Source organism: Myxine glutinosa, chromosome 7, assembly GCF_964187855.1.
Source record: "Myxine glutinosa chromosome 7, kmMyxGlut1.1, whole genome shotgun sequence".
NCBI lineage: Eukaryota > Metazoa > Chordata > Myxini > Myxiniformes > Myxinidae > Myxine > Myxine glutinosa.
This window is the reverse complement of record NC_136267.1, coordinates 44,765,656-44,787,108: the sequence shown is the minus strand read 5'-3', so window position 1 is coordinate 44,787,108 and position 21,453 is coordinate 44,765,656. Positions and strand designations below refer to the sequence as shown.

General features: G+C 41.9%; 1 protein-coding gene across 1 annotated transcript in view; it reads left to right on the top strand.

The window, feature by feature from the left end:
- The window catches only part of LOC137431178 (tensin-3), a 391,044-nt gene that overhangs the window by 1,093 nt on the left and 368,498 nt on the right, over positions 1-21,453 (top strand). The window lies entirely within an intron of this gene.

The window sequence follows — 21,453 nt, the reverse complement described above, 5'->3', positions numbered from 1 at the left end:
ATGGGTCACATGGTATTTATTTTTAAAGTCTTGTAATGACCCATTCTTGAAGGAAAGTACATTCACACCAGGATATGCTTATTAGTCCCCTACCGGTTTCACCAGAGGGTCTATAGGTTTGCTTTCCGTCTGTCCGTCTGTCCGTCAAAGCTGTGGTTTTTCAGACTTCTCTCCCATACCCTTAAACATATTAAACCGAAACTTGGTACATGGTTTTATTATGATAAGTTACAGAACAAGTTCGAGTTCCAGGGCGTTTTGTCAATTTGTCACATAGTTATGCCCTTTTTGGACTTAGAAAATGTCACATTCGCAGGGGACATGTACTGCAAAGCAATTCTCACTCTTTTTTATCTACTTTCCAAACACTTAGAAGATTCTGATTTGACTTTGAAGTTAGAAGATTTGTATGATGCAAAGAATATTTTGATTGATAAAACAAACAGAATAATGTGGAATTGCTTCTGAACAAAATTAATAATCACATTATCATTCAGACAGTCAGACTGTTTTACTATGTGTGTGTATATATATATACTGAATAAACATAAATGCAAATTTCGCATGTGGAAAAAGTAAGTACACCCCTCCATTTATCACTACTTCAAATACCTAAAATTAGAATCAGGTGCACCAGCTCAGGTGCAAATGATGAGAACATCATTAGAGAGGATCTTGGAGGAACCTGTCTTATTTAAACCTCAGACACTTAGTTTGGTTTGCTCTTTGTTGTTGAAGTGTGCGGCGTCACCATGCCTAGATCAAAAGAGCTCTCTGAGGCCTTCAGAAAGAAGGTTATAGATGCCTACGAGTCTGGGAAGGGATTTAAAAAGATCTCCAAACAATTTGAAATCAATCATTCGACTGTCCGGAAGATCATCTACAAGTGGAGAAGATTCCAAACAACTGCCAACTTGTTCAGGCCAGGCCGCCCCAGCAAGTTCAGCCCGAGAGCAGACCGCACGATGCTGAAAGAAGTCTCTAAGAACCCCAGAATGTCATCACTGGACCTACAGGTAGCTCTTGCCACTGTTGATGTCAAAGTGCACGAGTCTACCATTAGAAAGAGGCTGCACAAATTTGATCTACATGGGAGGTGTGCCAGGAGGAAACCTATGCTGTCCAGAAAGAACATCAGGGCAAGACTAAAGTTTGCCAATGAACACCTTGGCAAAGACCAGCACTTCTGGAACAATGTGCTCTGGACAGATGAGTCAAAGGTAGAGCTATTTGGCAACAGTACCAGAAGACATGTTTGGCGAAAACGAAAGACAGTATTTGATCACAAGAACCTGATACCAACTGTAAATCATGGTGGTGGAAATATTATGGTTTGGGGCAGCTTTGCTGCATCAGGGCCTGGGCAGCTCACCATCATATATTCCACTATGAATTCTTCATTGTACCAGAGGGTGCTTGAGGATAATGTGAGGCCATCTGTCGGAAAGTTGAAGCCCAACCGAAGGTGGACCTTGTAACATGACAATGACCCTAAACATACCAGTAAATCCACCAAGGAATGGCTGAAAATAAAGAAATGGAGGGTTCTGGAATGGCCAAGTCAAAGCCCGGATCTAAATCCCATCGAGATGTTGTGGGGGGATTTGAAACGAGCCGTGCATGCAAGAAACCCCTCAAACATCGCACAGCTGAAAGAATTCTGCTTGGAGGAGTGGGCAAAAATTTCTCCCAGTCGATGTCAGAGACTCGTACACAGTTATAAGAAACGCCTACTTGAGGTTGCTTCTGCCAAAGGGGGCAATACCACCAATTAGAGCCAAGGGTGTACTTACTTTTTCCACATGCGAAATTTGCATTTATGTTTATTTAAATTATACAATGGACTACAAAATGTAAATGTTTCATGATATTTGTTATATTATATCACCTTTATCTATCAATATTGTTGAAATGAAGATCAAATAGCTATATGTTGAAATATGTTGAAAAAGTCAAAATTTACATGGGGTGTACTTACTTTTTCACGTGACTGTATCTACACATCTGGGCAGTGTTTGTGTTGTCACTTAACTACTCCCTCAAACTTTTGTTTCCGTGGTTGTGAAGTTTTTTTTTATAACGTGGTGGTGGTTTTGAATCACGTGGTGGTGAGGTATTTTGAATTATGTGGTGGTGAGATGTTTTTAAATGATGTGGTGGTGAGGTGTTTTTAAATCACGTGGTGGTGAGGTGTTTTGAATTATGTGGTGGTGAGGTGTTTTGAATTAGTTGGTGATGAGGGTGTTTTGAATTACTTGGTGGTGAGGTGTTTTGAATTAAGTGGTGGCGAGGTGTTTTGAATTATGTGGTGGTGAGGTGTTTTAAATTATTTGGTTGTGAGGTGTTTTGAATTATGTGGTGGTGAGGTGTTTTGAATTACGTGGTGGTGAGGTGTTTTTAATAACATGGTGGTGGTTTTGAATCACATGGCGGTGAGGTATTTTGAATTATGTGGTGGTGAGGTGTTTTTAAATCACGTGGTGGTGAGGTATTTATAATTACGTGGTGGTGAGGTGTTTTTAATTATGTGGTGGTGAGGTGTTTTGAATTAGTTGGTGACGAGGTGTTTTGAATTACGTGGTGGTGAGGTGTTTTAAATTATGTGGTTGTGAGGTGTTTTGAATTAGGTGGTGGTGCAGTGTTTTGAATTACGTGGTGGTGAAGTGTTTTGAATTAGTTGGTGACGAGGTGTTTTAAATTACGTGGTGGTGAGGTGTTTTAAATTATGTGGTGGTGAGGTGTTTTGAATTATGTGGTGGTGCAGTGTTTTGAATTACATGGTAATGAGGTGTTTTAAATTACGTGGTGGTGCGGTGTAATCGTCCCAAACTTCCAGTCTGCACCTACCCCTCCCCAATGTGTGTGCTGAGGGGTTCTTTCTTGAAAAAAAAACATTCAACCTAAATTGCTTATAAAAATGTAATATCACAAACACAACAAATACATTTGTGCAAAATAATTGTTTGTATTATGATTGGTGTAAATCATGACAACACAGCAACTCAGGTCCAGTCATTATCCACAGCTAAAATAAGGCCGTTCCTTCGTAACGACGCGTGGTGAGGAGTGCGCAGCGAGCCGAGCCAAGCTAGTATATATATACAGTATATGTGCACTACCGGTCAAAAGTTTTAGAACACCTCAATTTTTCCAGTTTTTATTGAAATTTACGCAGTTTAATGTCCAGCGAATAACCTGAAATGGTACAAAGGTAAGCAGTCAACTGCTCGAGGTTAAAAAAGTTTTTGTTGGCAAAAACGGGAAAATAATGTAAATTGTACAGTTATATTGTAAAAAAGGCCTTCTTCAGGGAACAAGTAATGGGTTAACAACTTACAGCTGTTCTGCAGCAATATAAGTAAATTAAGCCTTGAAAGTTGCTGCAAAGAATTCCTACAGTTGTCCCAACCTCTGCTGATTACTTGATTACAAACCTCCTGTCTGTATAAAAGCAGCGTTGGAACAGACTGTGATTACACCCTCTGAAGCATTATTTGGACAATATTGCACTGCAGGAAGTAGTATATTGGAAACTGGAGGAAACTCTGACAGGAAGAGGTCTGGCAGACCCAAAGCCACAACAGAATCAGAAGACAAGTTTCTGAGAGTCAACAGCTTGCGTGATAGGCGGCTCACTAGACAACAGCTTCAAGCACAGCTTAACACTGGTCGAAGTAAGCAAGGCTCAGTTTCAACTGTGAAGAAAAGACTTCGAGCTGCAGGTTTGACAGGTCGAGTGGCAGTAAGAAAGCCATTGCCAAGATGGCAAAATGAGAAAAAGAGGTTTGCCTGGGCCATGAAGCACCGCGAGTGGAATACTGAAGACTGGAAGAAGGTCATATGGACCGATGAATCAAAATTTGAAATCTTTGGTTCATCACGCAGGGGTTTTGTACGCCGTCGAGTAGGCGAAAGGATGGTACCTCAGTGTGTGACACCAACTGTCAAACATGGAGGAGGAAGCGTGATGGTCTGGGGCTCTTTTGCTGGATCCAGAGTCGGTGACTTGCACAGAGTGACTGGCACCCTGAACCATAAAGGCTACCACAGCATTTTGTAGCACCATGCAATACCCTCTGGTATATGCCTAGTTGGTCAGGGGTTCATCCTACAGCAAGATAATGACCCTAAACACACCTCCAGGCTATGTCAAAACTACCTTCGAGGAAAAGAACAAGACGGTAGGCTTCAAATCATGGAATGGCCAACACAGTCTCCAGACTTAAACCCCATCGAGCTGGTTTGGGATGAACTGGACAGAAGGGTGAAAGCAAAGCAACCTACAAGTGCAACACATTTGTGGGAACTTCTGCAACAGTGTTGAGAAGAACTTCCCAAACAATATTTGATTTCCATTGTAGAAAGAATGCCACGAGTGTGTTCGGCGGTTATATCTGCAAAAGGTGGCGACTTTGCTGAGTCAAAAATGATTTCTTTTTTATCTCCAATTGTTTATTTGTTCTGTGCTTAATTCTTTCGTACATTCAGACATTAAACTGCGTAAATTTCAATAAAAACTGGAAAAATTGAGGTGTTCTAAAACTTCTATATATATATATATATATATATATATATATATATATATATATATATATATATATATATATATATATATATATATATATATATATATAGATATATAGATATATATATATATATATATATATATATATATATATATATATATATATATATATATATATATATATATATATATATATATATATATATGTACTGGTATATATTTAAATATATATAAACTGGTGTATATTTAAATATATATAAACTGGTATATATTTAAATATATATAAACTGGTATATATTTAAATATATATAAACTGGTATATATTTAAATATATATAAACTGGTATATATTTAAATATATATAAACTGGTATATATTTAAATATATATAAACTGGTGTATATTTAAATATATATAAACTGGTATATATTTAAATATATATAAACTGGTATATATTTAAATATATATAAACTGGTATATATTTAAATATATATAAACTGGTATATATTTAAATATATATAAACTGGTATATATTTAAATATATATAAACTGGTATATATTTAAACGTGATCAAGCCACATACTGAGAGGAAGAGCTCGCTGTGCAAGTGTTAATTTTAGGTGCATATAAGGAATGGAATATGCAGTGAATAAGGATTTCTTCCAGCATCCCCTTATTCTGCAGGAAATTGGCAAGTGAAGTAGTGGGGTCTGTATGCAGCACTTGGGAAGGCATGCTTTGTTTGCAGAAGAGGCAAATAAGTCGGTGACATCATGGTGTTCTGTGATGGATTGTATTTTTGTGAAATGTAATGTTTTCATTGGCTTGTTTGGAAGCACCTCCTTTAATGGTAGAAACCAATTTGATTAATACAATACACATTTATATACAAGGATAACTGTGTCATTTCTGCCTGCTTCATATTCATATACTATGTTTTGTGAACTTCACTTACTGTTCTATTACTAACTGGAGGAAACTCTGACAAGTGGCCATCTGGTGGCCATCGATGGACATGGATGGCAAGTGGCCATCGATGGACATCAATAATTTTAACAGTTAGAGCCTGATGTCTCTTTTTTCATTTATCTGAAATTTGGAATGCAATGTTGTATATTCAGCTTCAAGTGTTCCTACTGTACAAATAGCACTTGCTCCTGGAACACGTTTAGTCCAGATTTTAGCACACTTTCAGCACTCAACTTGTCAAATCACAATGGAATATTCTGTGAAATGCGAATGAAGGTTAAACAATAATCATGGTCATTTGACATTTACCATCTGATTTTTCTACAATCGACCATGACATTCTTCTCATCTGCCCTAACAACTTGTTTGGTATTATGTTGCTGCTATTTGTTTTGTCACTGACCGACATATAATACCACATAATGTAAATTGTGATCAGGTACATCCAATTTCCTTTGATCATCCTTGAGCTGTCTCTACAACTTGATTGGAGTTTATCTGTGGCCAATTCAATTGTTTGGACATGATTTAGAAAGAAACACACCTTTCTATATAAGGTCCCACAGTTTACAGTGCATGTCAGAGCAGAAACTCCACCAGGAAGTCCAAGGAACTGTCCGTATAACTCCGAGATATAATTTTTAGGGGGTATAGAAGGGTATAAAATAATTTCTCGAGTGATGAAAGTTCCCAAGAGCACAGTGAGCTCCATCATTAGGATATGGAAAGAATGTGGAACTACCCAGACCCCTCCTAGAGCTGGCTGTCCGACCAAACTGAGCAACAGGCAAGAATGACCTTGGTCACTGGTCAGGGATGTGACCAAGAACCCAATGACCACTCTGACAGAACTACAGAGATCATTGGTTGAGATGGGAGAACCTGCCTGAAGGACAACAGTCTCTGCAGCACTTAACAAATCTAGGCTTTATGGGAGAGTGGCCAGATGGAGCCACACCTCAGAAGAAGGCCCAGGACAGTACACCTAGAATTTGCAAAAAGGCACATGAATGACTCAGAGCATGAGGTAAAAAAAATTGTGTTGTCTGATCAGACGAAAATTGAACTCTTTGTACTAAATGCAAAGTGTTATGTCTGGTGAATCCGAGCACAGCTCATCACCCATCTAACACAAACCCTACCATGAAGAATGATGGTGGCAGCATCATGCTATGGGGATGCTTTTCAGTGGCAGGGACTGGGAGACTTGTAAAGATAGAGGGAACAATGAATGGAGCCAAATGCAGGCAAATCCTTGAGGAGAACCTGCTTTAGAGTGCAAAAGTCCTCAGACTAGAGCGAATATTTACGTTCCAACATCAGCCCAAGATTTACAGCCAAAGTAACACTGGAATGGCTTCTGAACAAGAATGTGAAAGTCCTTGAGTGGCCCAGCCAAAGCCCAGACTTGAATCCCATTGAGAATTTGTGAAAGTATTGACGAAAGGGAAGAAGGTTGAATACTTATGTAAATGAGATATTTCTGTATTTCATTTTTAAATATTTTGTAAATATTGCTAAAAAAAACAAAACAATTCCACTTTGACATGATGTGGTATTATGTGTAGATCAGTGACAAAAAAATCTCAACTTAATCCATTTTATATTTAGGCTGTAACACAACAAAATGTGAAAAAAGTCAAGGGGTGTGAATACTTTCTTAGGGGGTTCAGGGGGGGGGGCTTAGGCGGTCTTAGGGGGGCCCAAAAGAGGGTTCAGCATCAGGTGACTATATTGGTCCTGGGGGCGAGCTAGGCTCAGCTATGAGGAACGGCTGAAAGAGACCGGACTTTATACATTAGAAAGGAGGTGATCCGATAGTTATTTAAGATAATGAAGGGTGTTGACAAGATAAATGCGGAAGACTTCTTCACCACAGTAGACAGTGACATGAGTATGGATAGGTGATTGTGTTCAATGGGTTTTAGCTGTGAGAGGGTCTCGTCAAGGGATGGATAGTGTGTGGTCAGTGTTGTACATTCTTCACCACTAAACAACACTCCCACACCTCTCCCCACCATTTTTATGTTGAAAACTCTGGTGTTATCCCTGAGCCTGCCACACTTTTCTCCACAATGAAAATGAAATGATCTCCAGAAATTTAATGAAGTTGTTGGTTTAACGGATTTATTTATTTTGGTGTTGGTGCAGCGTGGGCATGACGGGCCGAATGACCTCCTCCTGCATCTACTTTCCTTGTTATTCGTTGTTAATTCCTATTCTGTTTGTGCAATGCAAATAGGTAAAAACACGATTTATTTTTGATAATATAAGGCACATAGAAGTCCATATATGATCCAAATAATTTCAGATGAAGCGAGAACTGCACTCGGTAGTGTGCATACCTTCACCAGGCTGAACAGTTTATGTTTTGTATCCCACCTATAGCGGACCTGAACCAAAATCCAATGGGCTTGTTCTTGTAACTTAACCAATTCATCCACCAATTTTTGTCATAATCTGTCCACAACTTTTTGAGAGAGAGATATATATATATATATATATATATATATATATATATATATATATATATATATATATATATATATATATATATATATATATATATATATATATATATGTATATATGTATATATATATATATATATACAGTCACATGAAAAAGTAAGTACACCCCATGTAAAGTTTTGACTTTTTCAACATATTTCAACATACAGCTATTTGATCTTCATTTCAACAATATTGATAAATAAAGGTGATATAATATAACAAATATCATGAAACATTTACATTTTGTAGTCCATTGTATAATTTAAATAAACATAAATGCAAATTTCGCATGTGGAAAACAATAAGTACACCCTTGGCTCTAATAGGTGGTATTGTCCCCTTTGGCAAAAACAACCTCAAGTAGGCGTTTCTTATGACTGTCTACCAGTCTCTGACATCGACTGGTAGAAATTTTTGCCCACTCATCCATGCAGAATTCTTTCAGCTGTGCGTTGTTTGAGGTGTTTCTTGCATGCACAGCTCGTTTCAAATCCCCCCACAACATCTCGATGGGATTTAGATCCGGGCTTTGACTTGGCCATTCCAGAACCCAGAATTTCTTTCTTTTCAGCCATTCCTTGGTGGATTTACTGGTATGTTTAGGATCATCGTCATGTTGCAAGGTCCAGCTTCGGTTGAGCTTCAACTTTCCAACAGATGGCCTCACATTATCCTCAAGCACCCTCTGGTACAATGAAGAATTCATAGTGGATTATATGATGGTGAGCTCCCCAGGTCCTGATGCAGCAAAGCTGCCCCAAACCATAATATTTCCACCACCATGCTTTACAGTTGGTATCAGGTTCTTGTGGTCAAATGCTGTCTTTGGTTTAAGCCAAACATGTCTTCTCGTACTGTGGCCAAATAGCTCTACCTTTGACTCAACTGTCCAGAGCACATTGTTCCAGAAGTGCTGGTCTTCGCCGAGGTGTTCATTGGCAAGCTTTAGTCTTGCCATGATGTTCTTTCTGGACAGCAAAGGTTTCCTCCTGGCACACCTCCCACGTAGATCAAATTTGTGCAGCTTCTTTCTAATGGTAGACTCGTGCACTTTGACATCAACAGTAGTAAGAGCTACCTATAGGTCCCGTGATGACATTCTGGGGTTCTTCGAGACTTCTTTCAGCATCTTGCGGTCTGCTCTCGGGCTGAACGTGCTGGGGCGGCCTGGCCTGAACAAGTTGGCAGTTGTTTGGGAATCTTCTCCACTTGTAGATGATCTTCCGGACAGTTGAATGATTGATTTTAAATTGTTTGGAGATCTTCTTAAATCCCTTCCCAGACTCGTAGGCATCTATAACCTTCTTTCTGAAGGCCTCAGAGAGCTCTTTTGATCTAGGCATGGTGACGCCGCACACTTCAACATCAAAGAGCAAACCAAACTAAATGTCTGAGGTTTAAATAAGACAGGTTCCTCCAAGATCCTCTCCAACGATGTTCTAATCATTTGCACCTGAGCTGGTGCACCTGATTCTAATTTTAGGTGTTTGATGTAGTGATAAATGAAGGGGTGTACTTACTTTTTCCACATGCGAAATTTGCATTTATGTTTATTTAAATTATACAATGGACTACAAAATGTAAATGTTTCATGATATTTGTTATATTATATCACCTTTATCTATCAATATTGTTGAAATGAAGATCAAAGAGCTGTATGTTGAAATATGTTGAAAAAGTCCAAACTTTACATGGGGTGTACTTACTTTTTCACTTGACTATATATATATATATATATATATATATATATATATATATATATATATATATATATATATATATATATATATATATACATACATATGTATATATATATATATGTATATATATATATATATATATATATATATATATATATATATATATATATATATATTTTTTTTTTTGTGGATATGAGAATGGTTTTTTTTTTTTTTTGTTGTGTAATGAATTGTTGTAAAATGTCACCCTCCTTCCTGCATTTGTTGTTGTATAAAGGTCAAAGGGCGTTCCCGTAGTTAATTCCATAAAACATACACGCAGGACACCATATATCCCTGTTCGGTAGTTATATCCTTATTATGTGTATTAGTGTAAGGCTGTGTCTTCCATTAATTTAAATACTCCATTGCACCAAGTGAAATAAGAGTAGATTCCCTTCACATTCCCCTTCCAACCATTGCCAACTGCATTCCCTCAAAGCCTCAATTGCCAACTTCACTGGGCAGTTTGTTAGGGTTGCTACAGCGGTGGTTTGTTTCATCCCAAGACTCCATTAGCCACGAGGTAATCTCGGAGCCGAAGGCGGGAGGAGTCGGCCCAGCGCCGGGATCAAGGCGTGGCCTTGCCAACGCCTCCTCTAAGGGCGGGATCGGGAGCCCGCGCGACCAACCAGGGCCGAGGTGAGCTCACCGATGGGCGTGTCCTGGACACCAGTGGCTTGATCGCCTGAGGCGCTATAAAGAGCGCGCGCGAAAGCCTTGAAGTTGTTGGACTAAGAAAGAGAGAGGAGAGAAGGGGCGAAGCGAAGCAAAGAGAGCAAGAGAGAGAGAGGGAAAAGCGAAGCAAAGAGAGCAAGAGAGGGAGTCAGAGAGAACAAGTAACAAGTGCCAAGCCTGAGAACAAGTGCAACCACCGCAGCTTTAAACCACCACAGCTTTGAGCTTCGACGGCAGTTTTCGTCCGTGGCTGCGAAGGAACGGCGGCTGCAAAACGTGCCGATCGACCAGGGGCGGCTCACTGCTCACTCCCGGCCTGACCGTGCTCCGGTTCCAGTTTTCACCCTCTCCCTCCAGCCATCCACCTCCTGCCATTCCTGTCATCATTCCCCGCGTGAGTCTGTCTTTGTTTGTTCTGTCCCTGGGTAAAGTAAGACTGTTTAGATAAGCTAGCAATTTTCACTGTATCTTCTTGATTCCTTCTGTCTTTATTTTATTATCCTTCCTTCTCCTTGGTTACTTTTGGTTATAAATAGAAATAAATTATATTCGTATTCCCTACTTCTGTCTTCTTTCTTCTTTACATCCTTCGTTTTAGTCTTTTCCCCATTGAATATCTGTGGCGCGATTCGGCCAACGTTCAGGAATCGGGTTAGTCGGGGTAACTGTTCGGGCGCGGCGGCCATCCGCTCGGCAAACAACATCCTCGCCGCGGTCCCGTAACAATATATATATATATATATATATATATATATATATATATATATATATATATATATATAAATACAGACTTGGCATTTAATATGGAATATTTTTTTTGTGGGGGTGAACTTACTTTTCAAGATGACTTAGAACCAAAAGTTCATTGGAATTATGTTGAAATTATTCTAGAATTTGTTAATGTGACCTTTAAAAGAAACAAAAACCACATTTGACATTTCGAAGCAAATAAATTGATCCTTGAAAGTGATGTAAACTGACATCGCACTCAATTCACGGACAGTACTGTGTTAAACTTCTGTGCGTTTTGCAGAAGTATCTCTATATTTGCACATTAGCCAAAATTTTTTTTAACAAAAACAAAAGTTAAATTACGACTGGGATTACGGACAGTAAAATTACACTTCACTACTTCGTGTAACCCCCACGAGCATTCAGGAGAGCACGTGCACGTTGAGGCATGCTGTTCACGAGATTTGCCAAGGTTTGGACAGGAATCGCTTGCCATGCAGTGACAATAGCCTGCTGCAATTCACGCACAGAGGCAGGCTGCTGGTCTAAGTTGTCAATTTCACGCGTTAATTCTGCCCACAAGTTCTCTATCGGATTCATATCCGGGGACATGGCAGGCCACTCCATATGCTCTACACCACGGTCAGCAAGAAAGTGTTGGATCATGCGAGCACGATGAGGCCGTGCATTGTCATCTTGGAAGACAAAGTTTCCTCGAAAGGCTGCACGAACAAATGGAAGCAATGTTTCTTCCAGAATGGCCCTGTACTTGAACTGGTTCAGGTTTCCATTCAGAACAACCAGGTCAGTTTTGCCCCCTGCATGAAAAGCAGCCCAAACTGTCACCCCACCACCTCCAGCTTGGACTCTTGGCACTATACAATCTTTGTTGTAGGCTTCATGCACTTGTCTGCGCACTCGGACGCGGCCATATTGACGATAGACCAGAAATTTAGACTTGTCACTGAAGATCACGTGATTCCAGTGTCCTGGCTGCCATTGACGGTGCTCTCTGGCCCACTGCAATCGGCGCTGGCGGTGTTGTCTGGTCAGACGTGGCTTTCTCAGGGGATGCCTGGCACGATAGCCTGCTTGAACCAGTCGTTGGTTGACTGGCCTTCTGGATACAGGCACATTTGTCAGTTGCTGCCACTCAGCCCTAAGCCGATTAGCTGACTTGGTACGGCCATTGCGGACTAACCGGTGCAGCTGGCGATCATCCCTCCTTGTGGTTCTGCGGGGACATCCTGACCTCGGTATTGGAGTAGGGACACCCCTCTGAGCATTTCGTTTCAGGATCTTTGACACCTGACCTTGAGTGATGCCATATTGCTGAGCAATAGCACGCTGTTTCATGCCGGAGTTTCGTAAAGCCACCACTAAATGACAAACAGCATTGTTGAGTTGACGGACCATCCCCAGGGGAAGCGGCAATAATTTTTGTAGACGTGCAGCAGTTGTTTTCCACTAATACAGAATGCAACAACCCTTATATACCCGATTGTGAAGCCAATCGTCAAATGTACCTGTCCGTACATTTTGTCATGCCACCTGTGATATAATCCTGTTATTGACTTCTTGCTGCGACAGACAATCTGTGACATGGTTCTTTTAACAAATAAATCACCGAAGCGTAAAAGAAACTCACCAGATTGATATACCGAGTTCAGAAAGTAAAACCAAGTCAAGAAAAAAAAAATTGCATATTAAATGCCAAGTCTGTATATTGTTATGGATCTCAGAGACGGCACTCCCCTTAGCAATGGGGGGTTAATCCCCTTGGCCTGTTAAGCTGGCCGTCTCTGGTCCTGGTACTTGTAACGCTCTTTTCCGGGGTGGGATTGATCAGGGTTATTGGTCCAGGTGTTCTCCCGAATACCTTTACCAATCCCTCCGCAAAACAGGGAGACAAGTACCGCTCGAGCCACGGACAAGATGGTGTTTGCCGAGCGGTTTAGCAATTCACGGTTCGAGCCGTTATCAAGAGACTAACCCGATTATAAAGCGTTGGCCAAATCGTGCCACAGGTACTCAATCGAAAGAAATCACGAAAGCGATCGGAAGAGAAAGAAGAGACCAAAGGTAAGAAGGGACAGACATTTATTAAATATGTACAACAAACCAAAGGAAGAGAAACGAAAGTAATATACAGGACGAAGAAGAAGAAGATACACAGGGCAAGCCTTAAAACAGTCTTATAATATACCCCAGACAACAAACAGGACAGACCACAGACTTACACGACAAGGGAATAGCAGGCAGGAATCACTGGCCGAAGGAGAAGGGTCCGTGCAGGTGAGAGGGTAGGGCGGTCCAGGCCGGTGCGCAGCGTCGAAGGTTGCTCCAGTCCACGCTACGGGCTCGAGGCGAACAGCCTGGTGTCAGCTCCACGTATTTGTTTTCACACCCACGGTCGGACAATGTCAGTTGACTATTGTATTGTGGTCGCCGTCACGGACCCACTCGCCGGATCATCTCTCTCTCTCGTGCCTTCTCACCGACTCATACCTTTTCCATCCAACTCCTTCGGAACCCTCTCACTCAACCCGCCAAGCAGTCCCTTGCAGCCCTTTTTATGGCTGTCTTCGAAATCAAGCCGCGGGCTCCGAGGGCACGCCTACCGGTTGGCTCACCGCGATGCTGGTTGGCCGGTAAGGGTTTGCTGACTCCGCCTCGGGTGGTGCGTCGGCGTGCCACGGCCCGTTCTGGTGGCTCCTCCCCCTTCTTCTCCAAGATGGAGCACATGGGCAATGGCGTCTTGTGGGGATAGCAAACCACTCGCACCGCTCTTGAAGGGAATTTTGGGCCTACTCTTATTTGATTAATGCAACGCAGATTCAACTATTGGGAACAGGTCCTTAACTGAAACACATAATAATGAGATAACTATGAAGAGGTCCTATGGTTCGCTACGTGTTGTTCATCGACTAAATAGGGTGCGATCTTTAACCAGCCAATTGATGGGAATATTTACAGGGGGATATTTATAAGGGATACATTTACTAAAATTTACTAGTGAAGGTTCTAAAAACCGTAACAATATATATACATAGTTTTTTTCCCTATCTCTGAATGGTGAAGAATCACTTTAAAAATTATCGAATCCGAATCCAGATCTTCACCAAAATCTAATCTTTTCACCCTTTTCACACACACAACCTCTCCACCAAATTTCGTCTGAATCCGTCCTCAACATTTTGAGATATCTATTTGAGATAGCCAAATAGCTCTGCCTTTGACTCATCTGTCCAGAGCACATTGTTCCAGAAGTGCTGGTCTTTGCCTAGGTGTTCATAAACACAAACAGACAAACAGGCATGGGTGAAAACATGAGGGTGGTGGAGGTAATAATATGATGGAAAATTACGGGGATACAAAACAGCAACAATTTAACATTCGTGCGAATAAAACATACATGTTTTAGCATGTGACATCAAAATTGCATCCCCTGTGGTCCTAGTCATGTGCTGTACAAATAATGGAATTTTAAACAACACTCTCACAGATATTGCTCAAAAGGATGGTTTTGTTTTGACAACTTACAGATAGTTTTACACTCTAATGTATCAAGCATTTACAGTCACGTGAAAAAGTAAGTACACCCCATGTAAAGTTTTGACTTTTTCAACATATTTCAACATACAGCTATTTGATCTTCATTTCAACAATATTGATAAAGGTGATATAATATAACAAATATCATGAAATATTTACATTTTGTAGTCCATTGTATAATTTAAATAAACATAAATGCAAATTTCGCATGTGGAAAAAGTAAGTGGTGGTGGGTTGTTTTGAATTATGTGGTGGTGGGTTGTTTTGAATTACGTGGTGGTGAGGTGTTTTGAATTACATGGTGGTGAGTGGTTTTGAATTACTTGGTGGTGAGGTGTTTTTAATTTTGTGGTGCTAAGGTGTTTCGAATTACGTGGTGGTGAGGTGTTTTGAATTTCGTGGTGGTTTGAATTTCGTGGTGGTGAGGTGTTTTTCATTACGTGGTGGTGAGGTGTAATCGTCCCAAACTTCCAGTCTGCACCTACCCCTCCCGTATGTATCTGCTGAGGGGTTCTTTTTTGAATTTTATATATTTTTTCAACCTAAATCTTCAACCTAAATTGCTTATAAAAATGTAATATCACGAACACTACAAATAAATTTGTGTAAAATAATTGTTTGTATTGTGATTGGTGTAAATCATGACAACACAGCAACTCAGGTAGTCATTATCCTCAGCTAAAACAAGCCCGTTCCTCAGTAACGACGCATGGTGAGGCGAGCTTAGCGAGCCGAGCCAAGCTAATATATATATATATATATATATATATATATATATATATATATATATATATATATATATATATATATATATATATATATACATACATATATATATATGACCGAAAGAGTAACTGTCCCAAGTGATGGGAAAAGGTACCATCAGATCCCCCTCCCCTCTCTCCTCCCTCTCCCACCCACTCTCCTGCCTCTCCCCCACTCCCTCCGCTACTCCCTCTCCTCTCTCCCCCACTGTGTCATAGCAAAGGGGTTGCATACTTATCGACTCAAACCATTTCAGCTTTTCATTTTTAATTATTTTGCAAAGATTTCTGAAAAATAAAATCCACTTTGACATTATGGGGTATTATGTGTAGATCAGTGAGTAGGGGATGTTCAGTGTAGAATGAGTAGGGGGTCAGTCGGGAGTGAAGGATTAGAAGGGGAAGGGCGATGTTCAAGATCCGGGGAAGTTCAAGGGCATTATGCTTCTAAGTCAGAGCTGTCTCCCTTGACATATCACGTGCCTTCGATACGGTCTGGCACCCTGCTCTGCTCACCAAACTCTCCTCCTATGGTATCCATGGAAATCTCCACTCATGGCTTGCGGACTTCCTCTCTGGTTGTAGGCAACGTGTGGCCCTGAATGGATTTCTCTCATCTCCCCTTCCTGTTCTGGCTGGAGTTCCCCAAGGTAGTGTTCTGGGCCCTGTGTTATTTCTGGTTTTCATCAATGATCTCTCCGACTCTCTGGAAAATCCTCGCTATCTCTTTGCTGATGACTCCACTATCTGCCGCTCCATTCCTCATCCCTCAGATCGGCAGTCTGCAGCCTCCTTACTCTCTGCAGACCTGGACAATATCACAAAATGGTCAAACAAGTGGAACATGTCTTTCAATCCTGACAAATCTCACACTCTTACAATGTCTCTCCGAAAGGACCGACTGGAAAACCCTCCCATCTACTTTCTCAACAATCCTCTCCAAGAAGTTCTGTCGCTCAAGCTTTTGGGTCTCACTATCTGCCATGATCTTTCTTGGGAAAACCACATTTCCAAGCTGGCCTCCAAAGCCAGTCGCCGACTGGGCATCCTCCGTCGTGCAAAGTCCTTCCATGGCACACCTGAGCTCCTCACCACATACAAGGCTTTCATCCGCAGCTCAATGGAATACTGTTCCCCCCTCTAGGCTGGTGCTCCTGCCTCACACCTAGCTCGGCTTCATGCTGTTGAGGCCAAAGCTTTCAGAATCATTGGAATCTCCTGCGATGAAGTTAACTCCGAGGGCCTTTCACTCACTCACCGCAGGCAGGTTTGTGGTCTTTCTGTCTTCTACCGACTCCTCTCCGGCCTTGCTCCCCCAGCTCTCTCTGTGCTCTGTCCCCCCAATATTCCTTCAGGTCGCACAAGATCTGCCTGCAACCCTCTTATGGTTAAACTGCAAAAATCTAGGCTCTCTGCTCACCTTCACTCTTTCATTCCCCTTTTCTCCCACCTCTGGAACAAACTCGCCCACTCCCTTCAATCCCACTCCTCCCTCCAGGTCTTTAAAACAGCTGTTCACCACCATCTCTTATGTTCCTCCATCCAAAACCTTGATCTTTTCTACCCCCGCTAATTCACCCCAGAGCCCTTGCAGTGTTCATATGTTTTATACCTCTCCCGCCTCCCCCCAAGCCCTCCCCCTCCCACATTTTTCCCGATGTCCCTGCTCTCAAATGTTGTGTTTGTGTCCTTCCCCCTCTCTCCCCATCTTGTCTGCCACTCCCCTTGTTTTTTGTGTTTTGTGTGTCGGTTTGACTTTTTGTGTGATTAATGTTAGCTCTTTCACGATCCTCGATCTTGTATACAAAAAAAAGAAAAAAAGAAGTCATGTCATGAAGGTGCTGGAGAGGGTTCTGGATGGGAGGATAAGGAAGAGTGTGGATAAGGAGATCGGGGAGGGCAGCAAGGGTTTAGAAAGGGAAGGGGATGACAGATGGGATGCTCATGCTGAGACAGATGGTGGAGAAGAGGTTGGAGGTGCAAGGTGAAATGGCATTGGGATTTGTGGATCTGGGAGAAGGCCTAAGACACTTTACCGAGAGAGATGGTGATGGCGACACACGCATAATGTAAGTCATCATTCATTTATCTGTGTGCGACGTTTGAACAACATCGGTAAATACTTGTCTGAGAAATGGTTGAGGATGTTTTCAACATAGGGTTTTTTAACAACTAAAATGGCCGCCAATCGGCCATCTTTGATCGCATCATGTATTTTCTTTGCACCAAGTATGAACAAAATCGGTCCATACTTCTCCGAGATATGGTTGGAAAACTCGCACGGATGGACGGACAGAGGAGAACCAATCCATTGGCCTCCATTTTGGACTAAGTCTAACAGGGGCTAATAATGGGGCAATTTAACATCGAGCAATGCATCTTCATTTATGACACGCACATTGAAACAAAGTCATCCAACACAGTGCAGGGAGAATTTCAGAGAAGATTCCAGACATCTTGTGTATTTGCTCACAAAACAGTAAAATATGAAAATTAGTGCGAAAGATGAAAGAGACTGGCTCATCACAAAACATGAATAAGGGCTGTTCAGGACAGCATGTTGATGTTCGTGTCCCAGAGATTATTGAAGATGTACGGCAACACATGGATATGATTTTACGTAAATCAACAAAAAAATGACTCTCAGCTGAAACAGGAATCAGTCGCACGTGATGAATACTGTTATGTTTTTGCGGTAGGGATGAAATACCTTATTCGAGATAGAATCGTGTAGTTTAGAATGCTCCGAGTGTCGTGAAGAAGATGAACCCACCTCAATGTAAATTAAGTTAGGCTGACTGTCCGGGTAAGATCGTATATGTGTCTCCATACGAGGGGTGGAGCTTTGCTAATTAGGTAGGGCTGATTAGATAATGATAACCCCCAGTGTGTAATTGCCCCGTGGTTTTTCCCTTCATTGTTATTGCATCACAAAGGGCCATCACAATAATTACAACAATCACACTGTAAATGCACTCATTCGCTCACAACGCCGCCAGGGCTAACCAACACCCAGCACATTTTCTAATCGGCACGCAAACCCTGCCTTACGACCTTCGACGTCATCCGAACATTCCCAAAGAGAGATTAGACTCCGCCTCCCCAACGTAACGTAACGGGGATGCCATGCCTCGGCTTTCATGATTGAGTAGCGCTCGGTTATTGGACAGAGAGTGTGACGTGAGCGTGGAACCTTTGGGAGAAGGCAAAAAGATGTGTCTCGCCATCTTTCTCTCTCTCTCGTTCTGGTTCTCATCGCGAGTGGACGCTGTGGTTTCGGGTGCGCTGGTGAGGAGACATGTCGGGGCATGTCTCCTCACCAGTGCACCCGAACTGTGGGACTGTTTGCAACATGGAAGGAGGAGGTGTTGGTTGATGGTGGTGCCCTGCGAAGGAGGAGGGGGTCACGAGCGAAACAAAGAGGGATCCTGCCTGCTAGCCTCACGCCAGCGGCTGGCTGCGGGGGTGATTCCACGACATTTTGTGCGTTCGGCTGATTATAAAAGGGATTTTAATTTTACTTTCGTTTTCCCCTTGTTTGTATACGAGTCTGAGTGGAGACGTCTCAATTTAGGAATTTTAGTTTTACCTCACCTTTCATTGGTTACTTGCATTTATTTTCATTAAATCATTATTTGTTGAATCTTACTTTTCTTGTATTGTGGATTTTGCTGTCCCGTCTCTGTGTCTGTGGGGATCGGATAACCCCTGCGTGTGTTCCCGATCAGGTAAGACCTCGAACCTTCCCGCGTGTGTCACTACCGCCAAGTTGGGTGTACGCCTCGCAGTTAAAGCTCGTTTTGGCCATTTGGCTTCTTGGGGTCTTAACCCCGGGGACATGACAATGCTAATGGAAGACACTGGTCTTTTTCCTTGCAAAATTCAGCTTTTCAGGCACCTAATGAAAATGATCACCGAAGACTGTATGGATTCTGTAACCGATTTTCTGAAGCATTGGAAAACGAAGGGGATTGGTATTGATGACATAATTTATCTGATGAGTGCAATATTTACATTAATAGGATGATGAGTAAACATAATTTCAGATTTTGGGGTTTTGAAAAGTCACAAGAACATAAGTGAAGCATCACTTTCCTCTCTGAAAATCACCTTCTGGTGTGGATTGAGTTTGTCACTAATCTCTACAGTCCCTATTTTTATGAAGACCCTAAAATTGAAACAGTAGTATCTGTGACAGCCATTCGTTATCGTCACATGCTGAAGACTTAACGAAGGAACAGGGTGAGAAATAATGAATATTTGTGGTTTCAACAAGATGGAGCCACATCCCTCACCTTTACCTCTAATGAATGTCTGACTTGGCAGAGGGAATTTTTGTTTTGGAATTAAAGGCTTGGAGATCCCAAACTACTGCGACGTACGATATTTAATTCTGTGGATTGTGGTTATATAGCGTAGCGTGTGGTGTTCAGAAGAATGGAATAGCCTATTGGGAACATTCAGGTTCAATGTTCATGAATTGGCCAGTGCAGTTAATCAGTATTCCTTAGTATTCTGGCACCTTGTGGGCCTGTGTTATATGGGGTCTCAAGCAATTGTTCTCTTGAGAATAGGGCTGATGTCATTGCTCGCCTTTGAGTGCCTCGGCCCACAGTCCTCTCGGCCCGATTCTTGTAAGCTAATGCCCCGCTGACTCTGCCCCTCCTGCCTGCCTGCTGGGAGCTCTCCTTGGCTTGTATTCCCAGGCCTGGGAGATGGCAAGAAGCAGTGTTGAGGCAGCAATTGTTCTACAATTCAAGATTCATTTGGGGAATCAAGAACACAGCTGAAGCGATTGTTGCTGATCATATATTTTTTGATATCTGTACAAATTAATGGGTCATGGAAGAGCTATAACACAACTGAAACTGAGGAAAGGGGGTGGGGGCCCGACACAGCAACAGCAGGGTAGAGTGACACAACGCAGGCGTCACTTGAGCGAGAATGGCCAAGGAGAAGAATGAGGGCAAGGGTGGAGGCATGGCGGTAAGGGGGCAAGCAAAATGGGAGAAACAAGCTGGATACAAACTTAAACATAGCAAGAAGGGGACTGTTAGAAGAGGAAGTGAATGCTGTTGAAAGAAACGTCAAAGCAACAAAACAAAAAAAGGAGAGTGCAAAGAGAGGAAAGAAAATCAAAATATATTGGAAAAGAAGGGGTAGGCCTAGGTAGGGTGGATGATGGTAGAAAATATTATGAGTATGGATTGGAAATTACCTGAGGTGGTGGGGAATAGCTACATTGAAGCCCGGGAGGGAAGAGTGAGATTTAATCGACTGTGGCAGTTAATTCAGTCAATAAGTTGTGGAAGTCAATAAGTATGGCTTGCAGACTTCCTTTCTGGTCGTAGTCAACGTGCAGCCCTGAATGGAATTCTCTCTTCTCCCCTTCCTGTTCAGGCGGGTTCCGGGCCCTGTGCTTTTCTGGTCTTCATTAATGATCTCTCCGACTCTCTGGAAAATCCTCTCTATCTCTTTGCTGATGACTCCACTCTCTGCCGCTCCATATCCCATTATCCCAACCCTCAGATCGGCAGTCTGCAGCCAACTTACTCTCTGCAGACCTGGACAATATCACAAAATGGTCAAACAAGTGGAACATGTACTTCAATCCTGACAAATCTCACACTCATACTATGTCTCTCCGAAAAGACCATCTGGAAAACCCTCCCATCTACTTTCTCAACAATCCACTCCAAGAGGTTCTATCACTCAAGCTTTTGGGTCTCACTATCTGCCATGATCTTTCCTGGGAAAACCACATTTGAAATCTGGCCTTCAAAGCCAGTCGCTGACTGGGCATCCTCCATCGTGCGAAGTCCTTCCTTGGCACACCTGAGCTCACTACATACAAAGCTTTCATCTGCAGCTCAATGGAATACTGCTCTCCCCTCTGGGCTGGTGCTCCTGCCTCACACCTAGCTCGGTTTCATGTGGTTGAAACCAAAGCATTCAGAATCATTGGAATGTCCCACAATGAAG